This window comes from Papio anubis, chromosome 2, assembly GCF_008728515.1.
Source record: "Papio anubis isolate 15944 chromosome 2, Panubis1.0, whole genome shotgun sequence".
Taxonomy (NCBI): Eukaryota; Metazoa; Chordata; class Mammalia; order Primates; family Cercopithecidae; genus Papio; species Papio anubis.
This window is the reverse complement of record NC_044977.1, coordinates 139,863,857-139,870,766: the sequence shown is the minus strand read 5'-3', so window position 1 is coordinate 139,870,766 and position 6,910 is coordinate 139,863,857. Positions and strand designations below refer to the sequence as shown.

Genomic DNA, 6,910 nt, shown 5'->3' with positions numbered 1-6,910 from the left:
CCAGTCCAAGTGCTAATCAATCAATGAGTGGATAAAGAAAATGTGATATATATATATGAGATACACACACACACACACACACACACACACACACACACACACACACCATGGAATACTACTCAGCCATAAAAAAGAACAAAACAATGGCATTTGCAGCAACCTGGATGGAATTGAAGACTATTATTCTAAGTGAAGTAACTCAGGAATGGAAAACCAAACATTATATGTTCTCACTCATACATGGGAGCTAAGCTATGAGGATGCAAAGGCATAAGAATGATACTTGGACTTTGGGGACTCAGGGGAAAGGGTCAGGGGTGGCAAGGGATAAAAGACTACACATTGGGTACGGTGTACACTGTTTGGGTGATGGGTACACCAAAATCTCAGAAATTGCCACTAAAGAGCTTATTCGTTTTACCAAACACCACCTGTTTCCCCAAAAAACTGTTTAAATAAAAAAGAGACATTAAAAAATGAAAAATAAAAAAGTTTAAAAAATTGAGATGACTTTCAAAATGTGAAATCAAGATTTATCTTTAATAAAATCATTAAAAACACACACACACACACACACAAAGATGGCTATGAGCACACAGCATATAAATTAAGGAGTATACTTAGGATCAATACCTGTGTAAGAGAAGGGAGGAAAGCTGGACTGGGCAGAGGGTTGAACTCTGTCACAATCTCAACAAAGGCCTCAGTTGACTTCTTGGTGAGCATTTGAATGAGGATGGTTCTACAGAATCATGCTGAGTTGGAGGAAGGGAGGCAAGCATTTATATCTTTTCATTGATGAGCTACTGCATGCAGGCTATCCCTGGAAGGAAGTATTGCTTTGGATGAGGTAGTTTTCTTCAGTCAAGAAAATTCCCAATAAGGGTGAATCACAAGGAGCTATCTTCCAGTAGCACTGTCAGGGTTTAGGGAACTAAGTGCTTCATTCCTGAAAAGCAATTGCTGACACATCATATTGTGCATTACAACGTCCAGATAAAATGTAACTGAACATTGAATTAGATATATGATCTTTCCAATTGTGTCCTGAGTGGGATATATATATATATCTTACCCTAGTCAGACCTTGCCTATCTTCTAAGGCCTATTTTAAGTCTAACTAGTTCCTTGGGCTTGACTTTCCACTGACCCTACTATTGCACTTCAAGTCTATGCCTTACTTTTTGATTGTCCTTATTCAGACTTCCTCACAATTTTCAAGGTCCCTCTTGTATTAATTTAGTCTGTACTACACTAGAAGTTCTCGAGGGTTGTGACTATACTTTAGGCCTGTCTTGGATTACTAATAATACCTTCCAATGTTACCTCAATTTTCTCCTGCAAGGTCAGAGAATATTTAAATTTTCTTAGTGTGACAACCTTGGTCATAGAACAGAAGGAAGTCTAGGTGGGGAAGGGCTGTCTCAGAAGTCAATAACACCTGGGTCGCCTACAAAACATAAGCCTATGAGAAAGTTATCTGGTCATTTTTAAATTATAAAGGGATATTGGGGATGATAAATTTATTCTAGCAAAATGTCTATTCTCTCTATGATATTGGGCATTTAATTTCATCTCAGTCTGTTTCATTTGCCTTCAAATCATAAAACTCTGGTTTCCTTTCTGCTGGTGTAATTTTCTCTCATCATTTACACAGGATGATTACATAGTTACTCTAGAGGAGAAAGAATATATATTGAAAGACCTTTGTCATTGAACCAGCTATGAAGCTTTAATCTATTAAGAATAGCCTTTGAGTGCTGTAAAGGCTTTTATCTTTGTGTGAATTACTGTTTGGCATGCCAAGAGCAGACATCAAAAAGACCCCTAAGTTCCTCAACAGGTAAGTGGCCAAGCCTTTTTGGAGTTTTCTGGTAAATCGTTGACAAAAGCCTGTTCCAAAGGCAGTTGTTATGATTGTTCTAACTATAGGAAACACTTTGCAGGTAGGAAGGCTTCGTGGAAAGCCCTCCCCTTTGCACACCTCCAGTAGGAGTTGAATGGCATATGCCCCACACATTCCTGCTCCATAGTCTTCAACACTCACTAGCATCTATTTTCTTCCTTCCTTTCTTTCTTTCTTTTTTTTTTTTTTTTTTTTTAAGGGACAGAGTCTTGCTTTCTTTCCCAGGCTGGAGTGTAGTGTTGTGATCATAGCTCACTACATACAGCCTCAAACTCTTGGACTCAAGTCCAGGCAATCCTGATGCCTCAGTCTCTGAAGGCGCTAGGCCTACAGGCACATGCCATCATGCCTGGCTAAGTTATTATTATTAATTATTATGTTATTGTTTTTGCTCTTTCTGACAAAATCCTTTCAGGGAATAATAAATAGGGGTTGGGATAATTTATGTTCATGGGTTCAGAAAAATGCTACCTAATTTGTGTTATCTCTTCTGAACATACCTGACAAGAAAGTTTTTCTCATGAGGATCTGTGCCTCTCCATGCCATTCCTCCTTCGACCTGTTCTTTACTTGTCTCATGTCTTCTGCCTGAAAATCAAATCACCAAAGTCTACTCTGTTAACAATCATCATCACAGTAGCTCCTATGAACCAATCTCTATAGTAACTTTATCATAATAGGCATAAACTGCAATAACCCAGATGCAAAGTAAATGAAGCCTTATTCAAGGAGTATATACTGTATGATTCTATTTATATCAAATTCTAGAATAGACAGAACTAATCTAGGTATAATGAAATCAGGACAGTGCTTGCCTCAAAGAATGAAAGTAGAGATTAACTAGGAAAGGATGGTAATATTACAAATGTTAATAGGGCTATTGGTTATACAAGAATATTTATTTGTCATAGCTAAGCAAATATATACTTAAGATTTGCCCATTTCATTGTAGGTCTTATATTAAAAGGAAATACGACAAACAGATGTCCAATTCTGGTTAACAGTGTATCTGAAGTATGTAGAGGAAAGTGCCATTTGCTTTGAACTACATCGCAAAATAATATTTGTTAGGTGATGAATATTAGAAGAATTGCTATATAGATATGAAATAAAGCTAATAAAATAAGATGTTAACAACAAACAGTGTAGATCTATCGGTGTTCACTGTAAAATACTTTCAACTTGTAATATGTTTAAAATGTTTCATAAAGTAATCACAGTGGGAAAGGGAGTGCTAGTTAATTTTTCTTGTCAGTTTATACCTAGTAAGTCTTATTACATTTCTGAGAATTTTTGTGCAAATACTATTGTTACAGGAAAGGGATCCCAATCAAGACCCCAAGAGAGGGTTCTTGGATCTTGCATAAGAAATAATTCAGGGCAAGTGCGCAGTGCAAAGCAAAAGGAAGTTCATTAAGAAAGTAAAGTGGCGAAAGGACAGCTGCTCCATAGACAGAGTAGGATGTACCTGAAAATAAGAGCCGGAACGCATCCACCCTAGGTACAATCATTGCATATATGGGGAGATATGTTCTGCTACAAGGGTTTGTGATAAAGGATTAATTTCCCTAAGTACTGTATTTTGCAAGAATTGATATTATTTTCTCTAAAACAAAATTAGAAATGCCTTTGTTATCCAGATATCAGGATATCTGGATGCTCCCAAGTCTGGGTGTGTTTTAGTAAACATTATTAATTTGTTCCCTTAACCACAAACATCTAGAGGCTAAGAATGCCTAACTTTCTGGGAATGCAGCCCAGCAAGTTTCAGCCTCATTTTCCTAGCCCTCACTCAAAATGGGGTCACTTTAGTTTGAATGCCTCTGACACTATTATTCTTTGGCTTATAGAAACTTTGTGACCAAACAAGACTAGTATCTCTCAGAAAAACAAGGACACTAGATATAATCATGGTAATTACATTATATGAGTTATATTTTACTACTATTTAGAATGACTTTATTGTGTGTTGAGTGAAAAATGTAAGCTTGACTATTAAATTTAAATCAAAATAACTTGGCCTATGAATTAAGTCTAATTTTTTGTGACGAGTTAGAATTTACTAAATAACATGTACTAAGTGCTACTGTAAACTTTATTTTTTTAACAGTTGTAACTCCTAATACAGAAGGTACCGGCACCATCTGGAGTCATGACTAATCTCACGCATTTTCCCTAGAGGACAGAATTAACACACTGATCATAATCTCTTTAGCCATAATCTCCTTTAATCTTTTATAATCTCATTAGAACTTCCCCCAAACTCTGTAATGGACCTATTGTCAACTTCATTTAATGTATCCTTTTGTAATTCATTATCTTAAATGGAAAATTTGATCATTTTAGAAAATTTGGAAAACGTAGAAAATAATGTGAGCAAATGATTTAGCTCATATTTTACCAAAGAAAGTATTTTATATATTTTCTCTATTTTTACTTGGAGATCTTTTCTGGGTATACTTTTGCATCACTGTTTGATCTTTTCCCCTAAATGTTATCTGAGCATTTTCAACGTTATCATACTGGCCATTATTTTTTATTATTATATAGTGTTTCTTGAAATAAAGGTATTGTTATTATCCTCCTACCATTCATTTATTTTGTCATTCATTAAAAATATTTATGGAGTGCTTCCATGTGCTAAGGAATGAGAAAACCCAGGCAGCAAGATAGAGATGATTTCTATCTTCATGGAACTTATAGCCTAACAGAGTTCATCGACATTTTAAAAAGTTATGCAAGTCAATAAATAAGCACAAATTGTGTTATGCACCACAAAAGGAAAAAAATTATAAAGTTGTTTGAGAAAGGATGTTAGAGAGCCTAATATTTACTTGAGTTTTAGGAGACACTACAATCAACCGAGTATCTTTTGGGTTTTATGTCTGCATGTTTATTTCTCTTATCTTTCAATAGAATTATAAACTGGGAAGGTGGAGATTATTTTGCTTATCATGTTTATACCTCCATGTGGCAGTAAATGTAGTATATTGAACATGGAATACTAAATATGTATTCAATGAATTAATGATTTTTCTATGGGCATTTGTCTCTTTTTGAAGTTTTCTTGTTTTTGATGATGTTTGGTTTTGGTTTTGTGCTGTTTTTCATATCTTTTATCACATAAAAAATCATGGTGAACCCTAAACAGTTCGATTTATAAATATAACTTTTAAGCACAAGGTAAATGTTCTAAAGAAAAAGAAATGCCCAAATGTGTTTTCTCATGAGTTTGATATTCAAAGTTCAATTATATGTTGAAAGATATGTTCCTGTGGTTTAGTGGCAGATTAAAATATTGGTTTTCCTTTATTATAAAGGAACAAATCCTATTAGATATAAACTTTTTGAAGCAAGAGGCTGTGCTTTAAACTGGTTTCAATCAATATCCAGTGCTTTATAAAAAGAAGATACCTGGTAATCAATGAATGGGTAAATGAGTAAATGAATGAATGCAAAATGGCCTTCTCTTTCATCAACTTTATGTTCCCAAGCCATACACGTTTCATCTAGACTCCACAGTGCTAGAGGTTTTAGGGGGAGTTTCTTATTTTGTTGTTTTTTAATGATATTCCTAAGGTTTGAGTAGAACACTATAAAGATCATAATGTTAAAATGAAATCAGAATCGGCCTTTTGCAAATAAAATTCTTTGTTTTTCTTCTTTAATTATTATGTTTTATCTACATCCTTCTGCTCTTCAGATGTTTTTCTCAAGTGACTTGGAGATTGTAGTTTCCAGGAAGATCTATTTTTACCAATATGAATGAATTGTAGCTTAAGCTGCTTCCTGGCTGAGGAAGGTAGCTATTAAAACACTAACCCGCAGAGGTTGGAATATGCCCAGTGGAAAGTGAGTATACAGGAAAGCAAGCAAGTGCACTGTCAGAAAGAGGAACATTTTAATGCATTCCATCGAGGCCAAAGGTGCCACTAGAGTTTGAAAGGAAACCAGTTGTGATGAGCATCAATGACTCATGGAAACCACAATTTAGTTTACTTTACAGCTCCTGCTGCTGTTTCAGATGATTGAAGTCTTAAACTGATTAAGGAAAGTCACAGATTTCAGTGTGGCCAAAGATAGGAACTGACCGATTTCCAGTGACTTTCATTTCAGTGACACGATCGTTGCTGGAGGCAATCCAACTTCTGTGGGTTTGACCTTTGTCATCTGAAAAATGAAAAAATTAGATTTAATGATTTACAGGCTCCAATGCAGAATGATTGCTGCAAAAATAAGGTTTTCTAAAGAGAAAGAACTTTCATTCATTTGACATTCAAATGTCGACATTCAAAGTATCTCCAATTGACACAAAAAAGTCTTGCTGTGCATCGAGAACTCTCTATTTCCACACATACCAAGGAAGGTTCATGATGCCAGAGTTGCATTGGAGGTTCCCAAAGAACTTCTGGTTTTCCATATGGTAGAACCAGAACAGAAAGTCTTTCTAAACCCTGGGAAGCAGAGTAGCTTAAAAGTCAGCTAACTTCCATTCTAAATAGCAGCTTCTGTGGAGTGGGGAACATCACAATGTAAAAATGTAACCATATTTTAAAATTCTCCTTGTGGAAATAAGGTGTGCAGAATTGAATAAATCATTAATAAGTACATAAAAGGTCCACTGACAGCCTTTTTTTTTTTTTTTTTTTTTTTAAGTCAGAGTCTCATTCTATCGCCCTGGCTGGAGTGCAGTGCAGTGGCACGATCTCGGCTCACTGCAACCTCTGCCTCCTAGGTACAGGCAATTCTCATGCCTCAGCCTCCTGACTAGTTGTGATTACAGGCACTCGCCACCATACCCAGGTAATTTGTGTATTTTTAGTGAAGACAGGGTTTCACCATATTGGTCAGGCTGGTCTCGAACTCCTGACCTCAGATGATCTGCCCACCTTGGCCTCCCAAAGTGCCAGGATTAGTAGGCCACCACGCCCAGCCCAGACTATTAATTTATTAGGAAAAATAACATTTATAACAGTCAACCTAAGAACTACAATATTGCTAGCA

At 35.8% G+C, this 6,910-nt stretch overlaps 1 long non-coding RNA gene across 1 annotated transcript; it reads right to left on the bottom strand.

The window, feature by feature from the left end:
- Positions 1–530: 530 nt before the first annotated feature.
- On the bottom strand, positions 531–6,520 carry LOC103882267. The gene is made up of 3 exons (XR_002520511.2): positions 5,998–6,520; positions 2,407–2,494; positions 531–949 (listed from the first exon to the last, which is right to left on the bottom strand). It is a non-coding gene; the product is annotated as an uncharacterized LOC103882267 (long non-coding RNA).
- Positions 6,521–6,910: the final 390 nt, after the last annotated feature.